We start from the raw sequence: 23,565 nt of genomic DNA on the forward strand, positions 1-23,565 counted from the left end.
TGAAGTGAAGGTGTGTGCTCGAGAGCGAGCTCGGGGTCCTTTTTATAGGCGATCCGAGGCGGTGGCCGAGAACGGGGTTCTCCGGCGAAGCTTACGGCGGCGCAGGGCATTGGTCGGGGAGGTTTAGGGGTCGAGCACCGTCGTGGGGGTTCACCGGGTCCGTTTAGGTGCTAAACTAGCCAGGGTTTGGGTGTTTTGGGCGAGCTCGACGGAACGGGGGTGGCGCGGTCCGTCGGCGGCAGGGAGCACGTTCCGTGCTTGCCGGGCCACGGCGACGGTGCCACGGGCGTGCGCTGGCTTGGCGGGGACACGCGGAGAGCCAGGGGACGATGGGCGGTGCCGGGTGGCGTGGCGAGCGGGCTCGGGCCCTCGCCGGCCGCCACGGGAGGCGCAGCCACCGCAGAAGCTTCCAACGCCGGCGAGGCTCGTCGCCACCGACGCCAGGAATCGGCCAAGCGTGCGTGCGGGGTGCTGGCCAAGGGGAAGAGGCTGCGTGCAACGCGCCAGGGCGTGCTGTGGCCGCGTGACCGAAGCCTGACGAAGGAAAAATGACACTGAATCTCTGAACTTTCTGAATTTTTCTGAAAATGCAAAGGAACAGTGCAGCTCAGGTGTTCGACAGAATGTTTTTGGTATGAGGGAGACTCTGCTTGAGCTGAGTTTTGGTGGAGTGGCCTCTCATTGCACCAGGAGACTGCCTGAATTTTTGTGGAATTTTTGGAGAAGTGTGGATATGAATTTCATCAAATTTGGCAAATCTGGTCCAAACTTGCAGTGAGTGAAATTTGAAATCTTTGAAAAGAAGAAGAGTGGATCAAGATGGTTCTAGGTTGTGGGTACTAAAGACAATCCAGGGAAGTTGGTTTGGGATAAAAACTCAAAGGCAATGTGGTACTTGCTTTGAAAATCACTTAAGCTCAAAATAATTGGCAGAAATGATTTTGAGAGATAAAATAATTGAAATAAAATCCAAAACTTGTTTGGACTTGTTGAGACAGAGGATTTAAATTGCTCAAAGGTGGAGGGAGGGATTTTTGAGAAGATTTACTATAGGAGACATGGTAAAACCATGGGTGGTTTCAAGATAAGAAAAACCTAAAAATTCATAGAGTTCTTTTTATAAGAAAAAGAATAATCTCCAAAAATATACTTTGAGAAGGGAACCATTAGAGAAAGAGTTTTAAATGATCAAACACCCTAGTTTGAAAAGGATACAAAAATAAAAATCCTTGCCAAATAAGTTTTTAAGAGGAAGGTTTTCTGGAAAATTTTAAATGGCCTCTTTTCAAAAACCACAAAGTTTTTGCTGAAAACCAAATAAAAATTTTGGAGTGTCACATATTCTCCTCCACGATCTGATCGTGGAAACTTGATTTTCCTATCACGTTGATGCTCAACCTCACTCTGAAATTCCTTGCACTTTTCAAAGGTTTCAGACTTGTATTTCATCAAGTAGATATACCCATATCTACTCAAGTCATCAGTGAGGGTGAGAACATAACGATAGCCACCGCGAGCCTCAACACTCATTGGACCGCACACATCAGTATGTATGCTTTCCAACAAGTTGGTTGCTCGCTCCATTGTTCCTGAGAACGGAGTCTTGGTCATTTTACCCATGAGGCATGGTTCGCACGTGTCAAATGATTCATAATCAAGAGACTCTAAAAGTCCATCTGCATGGAGCTTCTTCATGCGTTTGACACCTATATGACCAAGGCGGCAGTGCCACAAGTATGTGGTACTATCATTATCAACCTTACATCTTTTGGTATTCACACTATGAACATGTGTAGCATTACACTCGAGATTCATTAAGAATAAACCATTCACCATAAGAGCATGACCATAAAACATATCTCTCATATAAATAGAACAACCATTATTCTCGGATTTAAATGAGTAGCCATCTCGAATTAAACGAGATCCCGATACAATGTTCATGCTCAAAGATGGCACTAAATAACAATTATTGAGGTTTAAAACTAATCCTGTAGGTAAATGAAGAGGCAGCGTGCCGACGGCGATCACATCGACCTTGGAACCATTCCCGACGCGCATCGTCACCTCGTCCTTCGCCAGTCTCCGCTTATTCCGCAGCTCCTGCTTTGAGTCACAAATGCGAGCAACTGCACTGGTATCAAATACCCAAGAGCTACTACGAGTACTGGTAAGGTACACATCAATTACATGTATATCACATATACCTTTTGTTTTGCCGGCCTTCTTGTCCGCTAAGTATTTGGGGCAGTTCCGCTTCCAGTGACCGTTTCCCTTGCAATAAAAGCACTCAGTCTCGGGCTTGGGTCCATTCTTTGGCTTCTTCCCGGCAGCTTGCTTGCCGGGCGCGGCAACTTCCTTGCCGTCCTTCTTGAAGTTCTTTTTACCCTTGCCTTTCTTGAACTTAGTGGTTTTATTGACCATCAACACTTGATGTTCCTTTTTGACTTCTACCTCCGCTGATTTCAGCATTGAAAATAACTCAGGAATGGTCTTTTCCATCCCCTGCATGTTGAAGTTCATCACAAAGCTCTTGTAGCTTGGTGTAAGCGACTGGAGGATTCTGTCAATGACCACATCATCCGGGAGATTAACTCCCAGCTGAGTCAAGCGGTTATGCAACCCAGACATAGTGAGTATGTGCTCACTGACAGAACTATTTTCCTCCATCTTATAGCTGAAGAACATGTCGGAGACCTCATATCTCTCGACCCGGGCATGAGCTTGAAAAACCATTTTCAGCTCTTCGAACATCTCATATGCTCCATGTCTCTCAAAATGCTTTTGGAGCCCCGGCTCTAGGCTGTAAAGCATGCCGCACTGAACGAGGGAGTAGTCATCAACACGTGTCTGCCAAGCGTTCATAACGTCTTGGTTCTGTGGGACGGGAGGGTCACCTAGCGGTGCTTGTAGGACATAATCTTTCTTGGCAGCTATGAGGATGATCCTCAGGTTCCGGACCCAGTCCGTGTAGTTGCTGCCATCGTCTTTCAGCTTGGTTTTCTCTAGGAACGCGTTGAAGTTGAGGACTACGTTGGCCATTTGATCTACAAGACATATTGTAAATATTTTATACTAAGTTCATGATAATTGAGTTCATCTAATCAAATTATTCAATGAACTCCCACTTAGATAGACATCCCTCTTCTAGTCATCTAAGTATAACATGATCCGAGTCAACTAGGCCGTGTCCGATCATCACGTGAGACGGACTAGTCAACGTCGGTGAACATCTTCATGTTGATCGTATCTTCTATACGACTCATGCTCGACCTTTCGGTCTTCTGTGTTCCGAGGCCATGTATGTACATGCTAGGCTCGTCAAGTCAACCTAAGTGTTTGCATGTGTATATCTGTCTTACACCCGTTGTATGTGAACGTTAGAATCTATCACACCCGATCATCACGTGGTGCTTCAAAACAACGAACTGTCGCAACGGTGCACAGTTAGGGGGAACACTTCTTGAAATTAATATGAGGGATCATCTTATTTACTACCGTCGTTCTAAGTAAACAAGATGCAAAAACATGATAAACATCACATGCAATCAAATAATAAACGTGACATGATATGGCCAATATCACATAGCTCCTTTGATCTCCATCTTGGGGCTCCATGATCATCTTGTCACCGGCTTGACACCATGATCTCCATCATCGTGTCTCCATGAAGTTGCTCGCCAACTATTACTTCTACTACTATGGCTAACGCGTTTAGCAATAAAGTAAAGTAATTTACATGGCGTTTCTCAATGACACGCAGGTCATATAAAAAATAAAGACAACTCCTATGGCTCCTGCCGGTTGTCATACTCATCGACATGCAAGTCGTGATTCCTATTACAATAGCATGAACATCTCATACATCACATATATATCATTCATCATTCATCACAACTTTGGCCATATCATATCACAAAGCACTTGCTACAAAAACAAGTTAGACGTCCTCTAATTGTTGTTGCAAGTTTTACATGGCTGAATTAGGGTTCTAGCAAGAACGTTTTCTTACCTACGTGAAAGCCACAATGTGATTTGTCAACTTCTATTTATCCTTCATAAGGACCCTTTTCATCGAATCCGCTCCAACTAAAGTGGGAGAGACAGACACCCGCCAGCCACCTTATGCAACTAGTGCATGTTAGTCGGTGGAACCGGTCTCACGTAAGCGTACGTGTAAGGTTGGTCCAGGCCGCTTCATCCCACAATACCGCTGAAGCAAGATAAGACTAGTAGCGGCAAGAAAGTTGACAACATCTACGCCCACAACAAATTGTGTTCTACTCGCGCAAGAAGAACTACGCATAGACCTAGCTCATGATGCCACTGTTGGGGAACGTTGCAGAAAACAAAAATTTTCCTACGGTTTCACCAAGATCCATCTATGAGTTCATCTAGCAACGAGTGATTGGATGCATCTACATACCTTTGTAGATCGCGAGCGGAAGCGTTCAAAGAACGGGGTTGAGGTAGTCGTACACGACGTGATCCAAATCACCGATGACCAAGCGCCGAACGGACGGCACCTCCGCGTTCAACACACGTACGGAGCGGATGACGTCTCCTCCTTCTTGATCCAGCAAGGGAGGGGGAGAGGTTGAAGAACATCCAGCAGCACGACGGCGTGGTGGTGGATGCAGGGCGTCACAGTAGCAGGGCTTCGCCTATACTACGAGAGAGAGATGTAACAGGGGAGAGGGAGGTGCCAAAGGCTGTAGTATGATGTCCTCCATCTCCCCACTATTTATAGGGGTGCCCAAGGGGGGAGGCTGGCCCTAGGAGATCCAATCTCCTAGGGGGGCGGCGGCCAAGGGGTGGGGGGCGCCCCCTTTAGGGTTTCCCCCAAACCCTAGGCGCATGGGCCCTTTTGGGCTGGTGCCTTTGGCCCATAAAGGCCAAGGCGCACCCCCTACAGCCCATGTGGCCCCCTGGGCAGGTGGCCCCACCCGGTGGACCCCCGGGACCCTTCCGGTGGTCCCGGTACAATACCGGTGACCCCGAAACTTGTCCCGATGGCCGAAACAGCACTTCCTATATATAATTCTTTACCTCCGGACCATTCCGGAACTCCTCGTGACGTCCGGGATCTCATCCGGGACTCCGAAAAACATTCGGGTTACTGCATATACATATCTTCACAACCCTAGCGTCACCGAACCTTAAGTGTGTAGACCCTACGGGTTCGGGAGACATGCAGACATGACCGAGACGACTCTCCGGTCAATAACCAACAGCGGGATCTGGATACCCATGTTGGCTCCCACATGCTCCACGATGATCTCATCGGATGAACCACGATGTCGAGGATTCAAGCAACCCCGTATGCAATTCCCTTTGTCAATCGATATGTTACTTGCCCGAGATTCGATCGTCGGTATCCCAATACCTCGTTCAATCTCGTTACCGACAAGTCACTTTACTCGTACCGCAATGCATGATCCCGTGACCAGACACTTGGTCACTTTGAGCTCATTATGATGATGCATTACCGAGTGGGCCCAGTGATACCTCTCCGTCATACGGAGTGACAAATCCCAGTCTTGATCCGGGTCAACCCAACAGACACTTTCGGAGATACCCGTAGTCTACCTTTATAGTCACCCAGTTACGTTGTGACGTTTGGTATACCCAAAGCACTCCTACGGTATCCGGGAGTTACACGATCTCATGGTCTAAGGAAAGGATACTTGACATTGGAAAAACTCTAGCAAACGAACTATACGATCTTTATGCTATGTTTAGGATTGGGTCTTGTCCATCACATCATTCTCCTAATGATGTGATCTCGTCATCAATGACATCCAATGTCCATAGTCAGGAAACCATGACTATCTGTTGATCAACGAGCTAGTCAACTAGAGGCTTACTAGGGACATGTTGGTGTCTGTTATTCACACATGTATTACGATTTCCGGATAACACAATTATAGCATGAATAAAGACAATTATCATGAACAAGGAAATATAATAATAATGCTTTTATTATTGCCTCTAGGGCATATTTCCAACAAGAGTGTACGTATATGGAGAGATCGATGGATAGCACGCGAGCCAACCGGAGGCTTGATTTCACAGCGTGGTAGGTGCCGCCTAAAGTGGGTCTCGGAGCTTCTGAATATCCATGGTAATTGGGACTTTGACAAAATAAATCAGTTCTTTCTCCCGGTCGACATTGTTGAAATTCAGAAAATAAAACCATCTGCTCGGCTAGAGGAAGACTTTGTTGCTTGGGGGCCTGAAAAAAGTTGAGTTTTTACTGTACGTAGTGCGTATAAACTGGCTGGTGATGAATGCTCAAATCCTAATGAGGTCTCTACAAGTTCCCGGCCGGATGGAACAAGAGAAGCATGGAAATTTATATGGCAAAGTTCTGTACCACCAAAGGTTCAGTCTTTTGCTTGGAGGTTAGCTATAGATTCGCTAGCAAATTGGACAAATAAAGTGAAAAGGAACTTGGAAGTCTTAGGTACATTCCCTGTGTGTGGTATGGAGGAGGATGACTCGTTCCATGTGTTTTGCACCTATAATCATGCTGTGTTCCTATGGAAGGCCATGGCGAAGGAATGGACATTGCCGTACCGTCTAAGCATCGTACATGTTGGGCGTGATTGGTTCCTTCATCTCCTGTCGAAACTGCATGAAGAGGAGAGAGCTAGGATCATGATGCTATTCTGGCAAATCTGGTATGTGCGTAACGAAATTGTGCATGCAAAACAGCCACCGCCCGTGGATGTTTCTGTGCGCTTCCTGTCCAGCTATCTGTCATCCCTAAACTCTATTCATATATGCTCAAGTGATGCTTTAGTGAAAGGAAAAATGTCAGCTGCATGTCTTCATATTCCCGATCAGGACATATACAGAGTTGATGAAGTGGGTGGTTCTTGGTCCGCTCCAGCAGTGGGCAGAGTCAAACTCAACACGGATGCCTCGGTCCTGGGCTCTACGGCGGGAGCCGGAATGATCCTAAGGGATCACGAAGGAGAAATTGTTTTCAGTGCTTGCAGACTTCTCTATGCATGTGATCATGTGCTGGAGGCAGAGTTACTTGCAATAAGGGAAGGAATTTCTTTGGCCCTTCAGTGGAGCATCATACCAATAGATGTGGAATCTGATTGTTTAGAGGCTGTGAATATGATTAAGACAGGGAATAGCAACAAATCTAAATATGCTTTCATTATCAGGGAGATCATTAGTAGTTTGGGAGAAAGGAATTCTTGCATTACTCATATTCGTCGGAGCTGTAATAGGGTTAGTCATGCCTTGGCAAATTTTGGTAGGTTGCAACGCCGAACTTTGGTTTGGCTAGGCTCTGGTCCGGATGATGTTTTGGCACTTGTGGTACGAATTGTATTCTCTGATACTTGAGTAATGAAAGAATTCATTCACAAAAAAAAGATTCTTTCGGAAAATTAGCTCACTTGACAAAAATTCAAGGAAAAAAAATTATACAACTAGGCCTAATTTTAAAAATGATTGCCTTTCTAGATTTTTTTGTCAAAATCTTGAGGTTTGCATTTTTCCTAAAATAAACAATCGTGTTGTTGGTTTTTGGTCAACATTAATTGAATCTGCAAATGCTACCACAATACAAATGAAAGAAGTTCAGGATACTGAAATTATGATGACTATTCTCATTTTTTTTGAATTTGGTGTGTGGATGCAGCAAGGATAAACGCAGTGAAAGAAAAAGGGCCCTTTGGCTAGGGTTTCTCATGCCTCCTGCCGGTGTCATCGCCAGTTTATCTCGTCTTCTGTGTTCTCAGGGCCATGGAGGTGCAGTGGATCTTGTCCCTTGCCGGTGGGAGGGCTTCGTTTTTTCATGCTTTTTTGAGTTTTGTTAGGGTTTGTGTCCTGCTTAGAGGATGATGTTCTAGCCCCGTCGGAAGGCATGTGGAGGTTTGTCTCTGGCAGATCACGTGGGATTCAGTCGGTGTTTGTTTTCGATTGATCCAGGTGGATCATGTCTTCGTGTGTCTATAGGTTAGATCCTTCTAATCTACATTTCTCTTCATCGGTGGCTGTTGCTGCTCTGGTGCATTGGTCCTATGGACCTTAGCACGTCGACTTCTCAACTGTCTACTACCACAAGGTTTGCCTGGCTTCGATGGGGAGGGACGATAATGATGGTATGTCTTTGACTCGCTTCAGTGCTTGTAGTTGTTGCTAGGTGGTCTACGAACCTGGATGTATTTTTTACTGATGATATTTTTTGTACTACCTTCACAGTTGATGAATAGATAGGGAAATTTTTCTCGAAGAAAAAATTGAATTTGAAAGAATCGTGTATAGTGCCACTATCATGAAATGTCAAAATTTGAAAGAGGCCCAAGTAGAGGAAAGAAAACCCGGCCCAGCACACAAGACCAAAAATTTCCTCTTTCACTCCAAAATTTCCCCATCCGAAACCCTCGCAGCATCCGCCCACCATGCCGCCGCCGCCGCCGCCGGCGCTGCCGGACGAGCTCCTCGAGGAGGTCTTCTTCCGCCTCCTGCCGGACGAGCCCGAGCACCTCGCGCGCGCCTCCCTCGTCAGCAAGGTCTGGCTCTCCCTCCTCTCCGACTCTCGCTTCCGTGCTCGCTACCGCAACTTCCACGGACCTCCCCCAATGCTGGGCTTCCTTTGTTCCCGGCGCTCGAACTCCGTCCATGAGGTAGAAGATAACATCCCACACTTCTTCCCCACCACGAAATTCCCTGTGCGCATTCCCGACGACGACTGGGGGGGATGGAGGTACACTGCGGCCGCGTTCTCCTCGGCGATGACTCTTGCGGCCCCCTTTCGCTCGTCGTTTGGGACCCCATGACGGGCTGCCGGACGGAGCTGGACCCACCTGACCACTTGGGCAGAAGCTATGGGGCAGCGGTGCTCTGCCCCGTTGCCGGCTGTGACCACCGTGCGTGCCACGCAGGCCCCTTCCAGGTGGTCTTCATCGGTGTGGACATGATGGAAGATGGATGTCTTGCGCGCGCATGTGTGTCCTTGCCGGTGGCGGGAGGTTGGAGCAAGCACTGCTCTGATTTTTGTTTTAATAAGTGGAGTGAGCCGTGCTCTGCTCTTCATCTTGGGTCTACATATTGGGACGGAATGTCTCCTGTCTCCGTCGAAGATGCACTGTACTTCAAGCTCAAGTATTGCGGACATGATCACATGGCAATTCTCAAGTATGACTTGGGATCTAACTGCTTATCACTGATTGATGCACCGTTTGCCGGGTCTATCCTTGTCGATGCCGCTGTCCTCATGGCGATGGAGGATGGCAGTTTGGGGTTTGCACATGTGGATAAGGTAACCCTCCACTTGTGGTCAAGACAGGGAGATTCTGACGGAATTGGGTCATGGACTCAGCGTACAGTCATCGATCTTAATAACCATCTCCCCATTCAAAATCCCAATAAAAGATTTAGATTGATTGGATCTCTGGAGGGCACAGATATCATTTTTGTGACCATGGGCCTTGACATCTATGAGATTAATCTCAAGACATTATGGTGGAAGAAGCTACAGAAGAGAGAAAAGCTTTGTGGTCTGATTCCGTACATGAGTTTCTACAATCCACAAGGTATATTTGTATCTATAACTATATGTCCTCTCATTTGTGATTCAGGAACAACTCTTAAGTGATACTCCATGTATAGTTAGTGGGACAAACAAAACATTGAATGCTTAATCGGATTGAAAGTTATATTTGAAATGTGCCCGACTAAACTTTGAATGCTATGTAATTATGACTAAGTATGCTTACTGATTGGCAATTTATATAATATCATGTTATCTCCTTTTTGGAATTACACTCACAAATTTACGCTTGCAGAAAGAGTGGTCCCCGGTGATGCGGCGCACTGTCAATGTATGGTTGACTATGCTTGGGGGTAGGAGGCCACTCTCATCAACAAGAAAGATGACCAAATTGGAGGCGATGAGCTGTTTTGGTGCTTGTGTTCTCGTATTGTTGTAGGCTTTTGCCACTAAGCATTGATAATTTCCCTGTGTTGTTGGCTTTCGTAAGTAGGTGAATGGGTTATCTTTGTAATGAACCTCTAATTTTCTTGCAGCATCACCTATGTGCTCTGTTGTTTTTATGGACCCTACAGTTTGCTCCCCCAGCTCTGATCCTTTCTTTAAATTCATCTCAAAGGATGTACCCTTGCTGAGCATACGATGAAAGTATATCCAGAGTTAGTGGTTCTGTCATCCAAGAATTGATATAATGATGGTTTCTGCATGCTGGCCTGCTGGTGTGTCCTAATTAATCTTGTGTGTTTAATTGGTGCTACCTGTCACCCTAAGAAAGATTAGTGCTACCTGTCACCCTAAAAAAGATTAGTGCTACCTGTCAACAGCGTTTGACTCTGTCAAGTGCTGATGTTACTGCAGTTGTTTTTTTAGCAAGCAATGTTGCTGAAGACCATATCATGCAAACTGAATCTTTAGCCAAAACTGTGAGGTACTTTTTGCATTGTTTTGGCCTACAATGGACATAGTAGTAGATTGCAATGTCCATGTAGTGGGATGAAGATTTTCACACGTTATTATGCAAGTGATCAGCATATGAGGCAGGTGCCACTGGGCAACAAGATCAACCACCAGGAGCAACAACAGATGTTGATGACCAGCCCCCTCGGGGAGCTACCATTAAAACTGACTTGGGGATTGAAGGTTTTAAGTATTTTTGCAAGATGCCTCCTGGGAGAACAACTCTCTGCAACTCGCTACAAGCCATTGGAATCCATGTTTGCTGCAGCTTAGCTAATGTTTCATCATCTGCTAGGAGCGTGGCCTGCTGAATCAGCACATCTTGCCATGATCCAGTCTTTTGTTCTCCATATCAAATTGTGGGACTCGATGGGATACATGCTGTTAGACAATTGTAATGGTTTATTAGGGGTGTGGAATATGATCCTAACTACTATGTGCTGGACTTGACTCGACGGGATACATTCTGGAGCTTAACATGGCAATCTGTTATGTGACTGGGACTCCAGATGCTGGTATTCATCTATTTTCACATATTTAGCTTCCTATGCTTTTGATTGCGCATGAAAGATTCAGTATACAGAATTCTGCAGTTTGCTGCCTAATCTCTCCTCCATATACTTTATAGCGGGTATAGAGTTCACTGACCAATCGAAGGTTTTTTTTTTTTTTGAGAGAGACCAATCGAAGGTTATTACTAAGATAGTATCTTAAAAAGTGAGGATCAATACACTTTTTTAGATCCATTATTAGGTTTTCCTACAGTCACCAAATAAAAAAAATTATCAAGAATTCAGTGCTTCTTTATACTCTACAAAGGGGGCTCCAGCATTTCAAAATAATAGGGAAAGTTCATATGTCACGATTTTGTCTCAGGCATGATATACAGTTAGCATACCATTTCCCCGTTAGAGGAAAATAGAAAGATGTAACTTTCTTTACAATCTTGCCAAGAAATATTTGAACAGTGCTATCTTGGAAGTATGGAAGATTTCTATTTAGTTTGTTTATTTCTGTTGCAACCTATGTTGTCCAATACTTGCAGTTTGGAAAGATTGTTAATTCACTGCTACTAGTCGTCACAATTCATGCTAAAGATATATATTCTGAACTTAATTAGCAGACTTGCAACTGAGCAAAGTAAAAAAAAAGGAATTCCTGTATTTTCATTCAGATTAAATAAGAATCTTGATTCTAAAAGAGATGGTTCACTTTTGATATGCAGCTAATGTGAATCGTTACCTGACAGGACTGGCGGCTCTCAAGGTGGACTTAGTGATCAGCTCATCTTCTACAATAAAGGCCCATGCCTCTGTTTTGAAAAAATGACAATACCAGCCCTGTCTTGAGTTTCGAGGCGATACCTTGACATTGCTGTGGCTTGGCACTATCAAGACTGGGATCTGGACCACTTCTATCTAACTCGGTTGTTGGTGAGAGGAGATAGATAAACATAGCTCACGGAGCACACAACGAACCACAACCAACAAGGCAGTGACTCCAGTGCCCGCGACGAGGACATCACCCTGGTGATCCCTCCGGTGTTGGATGGCTGTATATAGCCGACGAAAAGGAAGCAGCGACGTAAAGGCGACTGATCAAATGCAGCAGCTTGATTGGAAGATTTTGAGACCTCAGCGAATGTAGTAATTCCTGTTACTCGAAGATATGCCATTTCATTTATCTAGGCACCACTGAATTTAGTTGGCCAAACGATCTCCGTGGCTAATCCTGACGCTACCAACATGGTCCGTGAGTAGCACCAGAATGAAACTATTTCTCTCTAGAAACTTGTAGCAGCCTAATCCCTGAACCAAGGCACATCAGATCAGACCAATGAATTATAAGATTGCACAGTCTAGATGAAAATAATATAGATAGATCTCTACACTCGGGCGCTCGCCTTGTAGGTAAGTTATATAGATGCAAAATTGGGGTAATTCATGGCACAAAGCGACATGCGGTACCCATTGAAAAAATCTGGAGATGTATTACAATAGGAGATTTGTTGCACACAAAATCAATTTAGTACCTAGTACTATCTAATATACGTGAAATAATTCGTTTGCATTTGGAGTTTACACATCCAGCCCAGTCCTGCAATTGCAATCGTTCGAGCTTAGTCTTTTCGATGTCTTGTTTCAAATTACCTCGGGGCCTCTGTGAGCATCTAAACAAGCTGATAAGAAAGTTTTGGTGGGGGGGAGCAAAGAAGGGAAGAGAAAGCCCCATTGGGTTTCGTGGAAAGCAATGACCCAACCAAAGGGGATGGGGGGCCTAGGCTTCAAGGATTTCGAATTGTTCAACCTTGCAATGCTCGCTAAACAAGCTTGGCGCCTGCTTCAAGCTTCTGAATCACTCAGTGCCCGAGTGTTTAAGAGTGTATACTATCCAAATTCAGATATCTTGCAGGCTCAGTTGGGTAAACACCCAAGCCAGATTTGGCGGGCAATCATTGAGTGGAGAGACATCTTGAAACAAGGCCTGGTTCGGCGGATTGGTAACGGAGAAACCACGGAAATCTGGAATCATAATTGGCTACCCAGAGAGGAGTCTTTTAGGCCGTATGGCTACCGCGTTCTCAACCCACCAACGAGAGTTTCGGAGCTCATCACGAGCACGACGACATCATGGGACAGACAGCTGATCCAAACCACTTTCTTGCCAATGGACGCTCAAGTGATTCTCGGAATCCCTTTGTGCACCCGAAACATAGATGATTTTTGGGCTTGGCACTACGAGAAACATGGACCTTTCTCGGTCAAGTCGGCGTATAAAATGCTGGTGGCCACAAGGGCACGACGGGAAGCATGGCTGGAAGGAGCTGCAGGTCCTTCTAATGCCAGGGCAGAGGAAAAAATCGTGGAAAACACTATGGAAGAACGAAGTCCCAGGGAAAATTCGAATGTTCTTATGGAGGCTTTCAAAACAGTCGCTCCCAACAAACGATGTTAGAGCACATCGTCATATGTCCGACTCCAGCCTATGTGGTATCTGCGGGATACGCGATTCATGGCGTCACTCCCTCTTAGATTGCACAACAATCAAGAAGCGTCTGGGCATTGGCTAATACGGAGATCACACATAAAATCACAGCAAATAACGAGCCTTATGCCAAACAGTGGCTTTTCACGTTGATGGAGATGTTAACTCATGAAGAATTCGTTGACATGGCAGTAACACTTTGGGCAATATGGCATGCTCGATGGAAGGCAATACATGAAGCTATTTTTCAAAGTCCCCAAGCGACCCACAACTTCATAGAAAGGTATCTAAAAGACCTGTCTTTGATTAACACTAAACCGAGCGCTCCAGCTCGGAATGCCACATCTCACCAAGCAAACCCGAAGCCAAAAAGACCCCCTGCTGGACAATGCAAGATCCATGTGGACGGGGGAGTTCAAGGAAGAAGAGGAGGATCAGCAGCTGCAGTTTGTAGAGATACAGAAGGTAACTTCTTGGGCAGCTCGGCTCTAGTCATAGAGGGAGTAGTCGATCCGGCCACTCTTGAAGCGATTGCGTGTCGCGAAGCACTAGCACTTGCTGAAGATCTACACATACAACATTTTGTTGTAGCATCCGATTGCAAGCAAGTCATCTCATACATCCATAAAAGCGCCAGAGGTGCATACGGGGCGATCGTCAGCGAGATTATTAGTCATTCGACATCTCTAAATTGTACCTTTTCTTTTGAGTCTCGTGCTCTGAACTATGAAGCACACAGTCTAGCTAAATTTGCTTTCTCTAGAAGTCCGAGGCGTCATGTTTGGTTTGGAACCCCGCACGACCTGAGACGTATCCCACTCCATGTGGCATTTGATGAATAAATAAGGTTTTTACACCTAAAAAAATCTACTTTCTGTTTTGCCAAAAACATCACCCTTTTTAAAGTATATACTATTTTAAACTACATGGACTTTTTTCTAAAATACTACATGAATATTTCTTTTCATGTACATGCATTTTTATTGTTTGAAGGGAAACTTCTAATCTATTCATCAACTGTCATGGGGCGAGAAATTACAAAGAACATCAGAAGTAACAAAAATTACTTCTAGGTAGGCAGACCGCCTAGCGACAACTACAATTAGTGAAGCGAGCCGAAGAGGCACCTCCGTCATCGTCCATCCCTCACCGGAGCCAGGCGAACCTTATTGTAGTAGACCATTAGAAAGTCATCGTGCTAAGGTCTAACAGGACCAGTGCATCAGAACAACAACTGTCACTGATGAAAAGAATCGTAGATCTAAAGGGTTCAACCTATACCCTCCGCCCCCTGTCGATGACGTCCATGTTGGACACCATGCCCAACATTTGTTCACGCAAATATCATTGAGTTTATTTTCGAACTTCATGACGTTTTTAGAGTAAGAAGGGCGACAGGATCATTGAAAAACGACATCATTGATCCGCATATGCTTGACAAGATTAATGAGTAGCTGCGCGTGCACCTAATGATCTTGGAGATTCTGATTCATCTACAAAAAATTCATAAGCTGATCTGCATCTTGATCTTTCTAGATGTGGACTTGTTCCCTAGCCGTTTAAAACCATGGTTTGGGCTACCTCCATCCTGTTGGAAATATGCCCTAGAGGCAATAATAAAAGCATTATTATTATATTTCCTTGTTCATGATAATTGTCTTTTATTCATGCTATAATTGTGATATCCGGAAATCGTAATACATGTGTGAATAATAGACACCAACATGTCCCTAGTAAGCCTCTAGTTGACTAGCTCGTTGATCAACAGATGGTCATGGTTTCCTGACTATGGACATTGGATGTCATTGATAACGAGATCACATCATTAGGAGAATGATGTGATGGACAAGACCCAATCCTAAACATAGCACAAGATCGTATAGTTCGTTTGCTAGAGTTTTTCCAATGTCAAGTATCTTTTCCTTAGACCATGAGATCGTGTAACTCCCGGATACCGTAGGAGTACTTTGGGTATACCAAACGTCACAACGTAACTGGGTGACTATAAAGGTATACTACGGGTATCTCCGAAAGTGTCTGTTGGGTTGACACGGATCAAGACTGGGATTTGTCACTCCGTATGACGGAGAGGTATCACTGGGCCCACTCGGTAATGCATCATCATTATGAGCTCAAAGTGACCAAGTGTCTGGTCACGGGATCATGCATTACGGTACGAGTAAAGTGACTTGCCGGTAACGAGATTGAACGAGGTATTGGGATACCGACGATCGAATCTCGGGCAAGTAACATACCGATTGACAAAGGGAATTGTATATGGGGTTACTTGAATCCTCGACATCGTGGTTCATCCGATGAGATCATCGAGGAGCATGTGGGAGCCAACATGGGTATCCAGATCCCGCTGTTGGTTATTAACCAGAGAGCAATCTCGGTCATGTCTACATGTCTCCCGAACCCGTAGGGTCTACACACTTAAGGTTTGGTGACGCTAGGGTTGTAGGGATATGTATATGCAGTAATCCGGATGTTGTTCGGACTCCCGGATGAGATCCCGGACGTCACGAGGAGTTTCGGAATAGTCCGGAGGTAAAGAATTATATATAGGAAGTGCTATTTCGGCCATCGGGACAAGTTTTGGGGTCACCGGTATTGTACCGGGACCACCGGAAGGGTCCCGGGGGTCCACCAGGTGGGGCCACCTATCCCGGAGGGCCCCATGGGCTGAAGTGGGAAGGGATCCAGCCCAAAGTGGGCTGGGGTGCCACTTCCCCCTAGGGCCCATGCGCCTAGGGTAGGGGAAACCCTAAAGGGGGGCGCCCCCTTGCTTGGGGGGCAAGCCCCCCACCCCTTGGCCGCCGCCCCCCTAGGAGATTGCATCTCCTAGGGCCGGCGCCCCCCTAGGCTCCCTATATATAGAGGGGGGAGGGAGGGCAGCCGCACCCATGCCCTTGGCGCCTCCCTCTCCCCTCCAACACCTCCTCCTCGGAGTACTGCTTCTCCACCACCACCACGCCGTCGTGCTGCTGCTGGAGCCATCTTCCTCAACCTCTCCTTCCCCCTTGCTGGATCAAGAAGGAGGAGACGTCACGCTGACCGTACGTGTGTTGAACGCGGAGGTGCCGTCCGTTCGGCGCTAGGATCTCGGTGATTTGGATCACGTCGAGTACGACTCCCTCATCCCCGTTCTTTGAACGCTTCCGCTCGCGATCTACAAGGTATGTAGATGCATCCGATCACTCGTTGCTAGATGAACTCATAGATGGATCTTGGTGAAACCGTAGGAAAAATTTTGTTTTCTGCAACGTTCCCCAACAGTGGCATCATGAGCTAGGTTTATGCGTAGTTCTCTTTGCACGAGTAGAACACAATTTGTTGTGGGCGTAGATGTTGTCAACTTTCTTGCCACTACTAGTCTTATTTTGCTTCAGCGGTATTGTAGGATGAAGCGGCCCGGACCAACCTTACACGTACGCTTATGTGAGACCGGTTCCACCGACTAACATGCACTAGTTGCATAAGGTGGCTGGCGGGTGTCTGTCTCTCCCACTTTAGTTGGAGCGGATTCGATGAAAAGGGTCCTTATGAAGGGTAAATAGAAGTTGACAAATCACTTTGTGGCTTTCACGTAGGTAAGAAAACGTTCTTGCTAGAACCCTATTGCAGCCACGTAAAACTTGCAACAACAATTAGAGGACGTCTAACTTGTTTTTGCAGCAAGTGTTTTGTGATGTGATATGGCCAAAGTTGTGATGAATGATGAATGATATATATGTGATGTATGAGATGTTCATGCTATTGTAATAGGAATCACGACTTGCATGTCGATGAGTATGACAACCGGCAGGAGCCATAGGAGTTGTCTTTATTTTTTGTATGACCTGCGTGTCATTGAGAAACGCCATGTAAATTACTTTACTTTATTGCTAAACGCGTTAGCCATAGTAGTAGAAGTAATAGTTGGCGAGCAACTTCATGGAGACACGATGATGGAGATCATAATGATGGAGATCATGGTGTCATGCCGGTGACAAGATGATCATGGAGCCCTAAGATGGAGATCAAAGGAGCTATGTGATATTGGCCATATCATGTCACTATTATTATTTGATTGCATGTGATGTTTATCATGTTTTTGCATCTTGTTTACTTAGAACGACGGTAGTAAATAAGATGATCCCTCATAATAATTTCAAGAAAGTGTCCCCCCTAACTGTGCACCGTTGTGACAGTTCGTTGTTTCGAAGCACCACGTGATGATACAGAAGACCGAAAGGTCGAGCATGAGTCGTATAGAAGATACGATCAACATGAAGATGTTCACCGATGTTAACTAGTCCGTCTCACGTGATGATCGGACACGGCCTAGTTAACATGGATCATGTGATACTTAGATGACTGGAGGGATGTCTATCTAAGTGGGAGTTCATTGAATAATTTGATTAGATGAACTTAATTATCATGAACTTAGTCTAAAATATTTACAATATGTCTTGTAGATCAAATGGCCAACGTAGTCCTCAACTTCAACGCGTTCCTAGAGAAAACCAAGCTGAAAGACGATGGCAGCAACTACACGGACTGGGTCCGGAACCTGAGGATCATCCTCATAGCTGCCAAGAAAGATTATGTCCTACAAGCACCGCTAGGTGACGCACCTGTTCTCCCTGCAGAACAAGACGTTATGAACGCTTGGCAGGCACGTACCGATGACTACTCCCTCGTTCAGTGCGGCATGCTTTACAGCTTAGAGCCGGGGCTCCAAAAACGTTTTGAGAGACACGGAGCATATGCGATGTTCGAAGAGCTGAAAATGGTTTTCCAAGCTCATGCCCGGGTCGAGAGATATCAAGTCTCCGACAAGTTCTTCAGCTGTAAGATGGAGGAAAACAGTTCTGTCAGTGAGCACATACTCACTATGTCTGGGTTGCATAACCGCTTGACTCAGCTGGGAGTTAATCTCCCGGATGATGCCGTCATTGACAGAATCCTTCAGTCGCTTCCACCAAGCTACAAGAGCTTTGTGATGAACTTCAATATGCAGGGGATGGAAAAGACCATTCCTGAAGTATTTGCAATGCTGAAATCTGCAGAGGTAGAAGTCAAAAAGGAACATCAAGTGTTGATGGTGAATAAAACCACTAAGTTCAAGAAAGGCAAGGGTAAGAAAACCTTCAAGAAGGACGGCAAGGGAGTTGCCGCGCCCGGCAAGCAAGCTGCCGGGACGAAGCTAAAGAATGGACCCAAGCCCGAGACTGAGTGCTTTTATTGCAAGGGAAGTGGTCACTGGAAGTGGAACTGCCCCAAATACTTAGCGGACAAGAAGGCCGGCATCACGAAAGGTATATGTGATATACATGTAATTGATGTGTACCTTACCAGTACTCGTAGTAGCTCTTGGGTATTTGATACCGGTGCAGTTGCTTACATTTGTAACTCAAAGCAGGAGCTGCGGAATAAACAGAGAATGGCGAAGGACGAGGTGACGACGCGCGCCGGGAATGGTTCCAAGGTCGATGTGATCGCCGTCGGCACGCTACCTCTACATTTACCTACGGGATTAGTTTTGAACCTCAATAATTGTTATTTAGTACCAAGTTTGAGCATGAACATTGTATCAGGATCTCGTTTAATACGAGATGGCTACTCATTTAAATCCAAAAATAATGGTTGTTCTATTTATATGAGAGATATGTTTTATGGTCATGCTCCGATGGTGAATGGTTTATTCATAATGAATCTCGAGCGTAATGCTACACATATTCATAGTGTGAGTACCAAAAGATGTAAGGTTGATAATGATAGTCCCACATACTTGTGGCACTGCCGCCTTGGTCACATAGGTGTCAAACGCATGAAGAAGCTCCATGCAGATGGACTTTTAGAGTCTCTTGATTACGAATCATTTGACACGTGTGAACCATGCCTCATGGGTAAAATGACCAAGACTCCGTTCTCAGGAACAATGGAGCGAGCAACCAACTTATTGGAAATCATACATACTAATGTGTGCGGTCCAATGAGTGTTGAGGCTCGCGGTGGCTATCGTTATGTTCTCACCCTCACTGATGACTTGAGTAGGTATGGGTATATCTATTTAATGAAACACAAGTCTGAGACCTTTGAAAAGTTCAAGGAATTTCAGAGTGAGGTTGAAAATCAACGTGACAGGAAAATCAAGTTCCTGCGGTCAGATCGTGGAGGAGAATACTTGAGTCTCGAATTTGGCACACACTTAAGAAAATGTGGAATAGTTTCACAACTCACGCCGCCTGGAACACCTCAGCGTAATGGTGTGGCCGAACGTCGTAATCGCACTCTATTAGATATGGTGCGATCTATGATGTCTCTTACCGATTTACCGCTATCTTTTTGGGGCTATACTTTAGAGACTGCCGCATTCACTTTAAATACGGCTCCGTCAAAATCCGTTGAGACGACACCGTATGAATTATGGTTTGGGAAGAAACCTAAGCTATCGTTTCTAAAAGTTTGGGGATGCGATGCTTATGTCAAGAAACTTCAACCTGAAAAGCTCGAACCCAAGTCGGAAAAATGCGTCTTCATAGGATACCCTAAAGAAACTATTGGGTATACCTTCTACCTCAGATCCGAAGGCAAGATCTTTGTTGCCAAGAATGGATCCTTTCTAGAGAAAGAGTTTCTCTCGAAAGAAGTTAGTGGGAGGAAAGTAGAACTTGATGAAGTATTACCTCTTGAACCGGAAAATGGCGCAACTCAAGAAAATGTTCCTGAGGTGCCTGCACCGACTAGAGAGGAAGTTAATGATGATGATCATGAAACTTCAGATCAAGTTGCTACTGAACTTCGTAGGTCCACAAGGACACGTTCCGCACCAGAGTGGTACGGCAACCCTGTCTTGGAAATCATGTTGTTAGACAACGGTGAACTTTCGAACTATGAAGAAGCGATGGCGGGCCCGGATTCCGACAAATGGCTAGAAGCCATGAAATCCGAGATAGGATCCATGTATGAAAACGAAGTATGGACTTTGACTGACTTACCCGTTGAGCGGCGAGCCATAGAAAATAAATGGATTTTTAAGAAGAAGACATACGCGGATGGTAATGTGACCATCTATAAAGCTCGTCTTGTCGCTAAGGGTTATCGACAAGTTCAAGGAGTTGACTACGATGAGACTTTAGCGAAGCTAAATTCCGTCCGAATCATGTTAGCAATTGCTGCATTCTATGATTATGAGATATGGCAAATGGACGTCAAAACGGCATTCCTTAATGGTTTCCTTAAGGAAGAATTGTATATGATGCAGTCGGAAGGTTTTTTCGATCCTAAGAATGCTAACAAGGTGTGCAAGCTCCAACACTCGATTTATGGGCTGGTGCAAGCATCTCGGAGCTGGAACATTCGCTTTGATGAGATGATCAAAGCATTTGGGTTTACACAGACTTATGGAGAAGCCTGTGTTTACAAGAAAGTGAGTGGGAGCTCTGTAGCATTTCTCATATTATATGTAGATGACATACTTTTGATGGGAAATGATATAGAACTCTTGGACAACATTAAGGCCTACTTGAATAAGAGTTTTTCAATGAAGGACCTTGGAGAAGCTGCTTATATATTAGGTATCAAGATCTATAGAGATAGATCAAGACGCCTCATAGGTCTATCACAAAGCACATACCTTGATAAGATATTGAAGAAGTTCAATATGGATCAGTCTAAGAAGGGGTTCTTGCCTGTGTTACAAGGTGTGAAATTGAGCTCAGCTCAATGTCCGACCACGGCAGAAGATATAGAAGAGATGAGTGTCATCCCCTATGCCTCAGCCATAGGTTCTATTATGTATGCCATGCTGTGTACCAGACCTGATGTAAACCTTGCCGTAAGTTTGGTAGGTAGGTACCAAAGTAATCCCGGCAAGGAACACTAGACAGCGGTCAAGAATATCCTGAAGTACCTGAAAAGGACTAAGGAAATGTTTCTCGTCTATGGAGGTGATGAAGAGCTCGTCGTAAAGGGTTACGTCGACGCTAGCTTCGACACAGATCTGGATGACTCTAAGTCACAAACCGGATACGTGTATATTTTGAATGGTGGGGCAGTAAGCTGGTGCAGTTGCAAGCAGAGCGTCGTGGCGGGATCTACATGTGAAGCGGAGTACATGGCAGCCTCGGAGGCAGCGCATGAAGCAATTTGGGTGAAGGAGTTCATCACCGACCTAGGAGTCATACCCAATGCGTCGGGGCCGATCAAACTCTTCTGTGACAACACTGGAGCTATTGCACTTGCCAAGGAGCCCAGGTTTCACAAGAAGACCAGGCACATCATGTTGGGGAACGTAGCAGAAATTCAAAATTTTCCTACGTATCACCAAGATCTATCTATGGAGAAACCAGCAACGAGGGGAAGGAGAGTGCATCTACATACCCTTGTAGATCGCTAAGCGGAAGCGTTCAAGATAACAGGGTTGAAGGAGTCGTACTCGTCGTGATCCAAATCACCGGAGATCCTAGTGCCGAACGGACGGCACCTCCGCGTTCAACACACGTACAGCCCGGTGACATCTCCCATGCCTTGATCCAGCAAGGAGAGAGGGAGAGGTTGAGGAAGACTCCATCCAGCAGCAGCACAACGGCGTGGTGGTGGTGGAGGAGCGTGGCAATCCTGCAGGGCTTCGCCAAGCACCACAGGAGAGGAGGAAGAGAGGGAGGGCTGCACCAACGAGAGAGATCTAATCGCGTGTATTGGGCAGCCCCTAGGCCTCATATATATAGGGGAAGGGGAGGAGGGTGCGCCCCCTCTAGGGTTCCCACCCCTAGAGGGGCGGCAGCCCTAGATGGGTCTTGGGGTGGCGGCCAAGAGGGGGAGGAGAGGGAGGCGCAGGGAGCATGGGCCTTAGGGCCCATCTGCCCTTAGGGTTTGCCCCCTCTCCCCTCTAGGCGCATGGGCCATGGTGGGAGGCGCCCCAGCCCACCTAGGGGCTGGTGCCTTCTCACACTTGGCCCATGTATGCCTCTGGGGCCCATGGCCCCCCCCGGTGGACCCCCGGACCCCTCCGGTGGTCCCGGTACATTACCGATAAACCCCGAAACTTTTCCGGTGACCAAAACAGGACTTCCCATATATAAATCTTTACCTCCGGACCATTCCGGAACTCCTCGTGATGTCCGGGATCTCATCCGGGACTCCGAACAACATTCGGTAACCACATACAAACTTCCTTTATAACCCTAGCGTCATCGAACCTTAAGTGTGTAGACCCTACGGGTTCGGGAGACATGCAGACATGACCGAGACGTTCTCCGGTCAATAACCAACAGCGGGATCTGGATACCCATGTTGGCTCTCACATGTTCCACGATGATCTCATCGGATGAACCACGATGTCAAGGACTTAATCAATCCCGTATACAATTCCCTTTGTCTAGCGGTACGATACTTGCCCGAGATTCGATCATCGGTATCCCGATACCTTGTTCAATCTCGTTACCGGCAAGTCTCTTTACTCATTCCGTAACAAATCATCTCGTGATCAACTCCTTGATCACATTGTGCACATTATGATGATGTCCTACCGAGTGGGCCCAGAGATACCTTTCCGTCACACGGAGTGACAAATCCCAGTCTCGATTCGTGCCAACCCAACAGACACTTTCGGAGATACCCGTAGTGTACCTTTATAGCCACCCAGTTACGTTGTGATGTTTGGCACACCCAAAGCACTCCTACGGTATCCGGGAGTTGCACAATCTCATGGTCTAAGGAAATGATACTTGACATTAGAAAAGCTTTAGCATACGAACTACACGATCTAGTGCTATGCTTAGGACTGGGTCTTGTCCATCACATCATTCTCCTAATGATGTGATCCCGTTATCAACGACATCCAATGTCCATGGTAAGGAAACCGTAACCATCTATTGATCAACGAGCTAGTCAACTAGAGGCTTACTAGGGACATGGTGTTGTCTATGTATCCACACATGTATCTGAGTTTCCTATCAATACAATTCTAGCATGGATAATAAACGAATATCATGAACAAGGAAATATAATAATAATCAATTTATTATTGCCTCTAGGGCATATTTCCAACAGTCTCCCACTTGCACTAGAGTCAATAATCCAGTTCACATCGATATGTGATTAACACTCAAGGTCAC

The 23,565-nt window shown here is 45.8% G+C and overlaps 1 pseudogene across 1 annotated transcript in view; it reads left to right on the plus strand.

Moving 5' to 3' along the window:
* Window positions 1-8,357: 8,357 nt before the first annotated feature.
* LOC147977208 (uncharacterized) overlaps window positions 8,358-23,565 on the plus strand; it is a 52,644-nt pseudogene continuing 37,436 nt past the window's right edge. The window contains exon 1 of the transcript XR_015601797.1: window positions 8,358-9,570. The product of XR_015601797.1 is annotated as an uncharacterized LOC147977208 (transcript). The remainder of the gene's footprint in view (window positions 9,571-23,565) is intronic.

This window comes from Triticum urartu, chromosome 4A, assembly GCF_056163025.1.
Source record: "Triticum urartu cultivar PI428250 chromosome 4A, HENAU_Tu73, whole genome shotgun sequence".
NCBI lineage: Eukaryota > Viridiplantae > Streptophyta > Magnoliopsida > Poales > Poaceae > Triticum > Triticum urartu.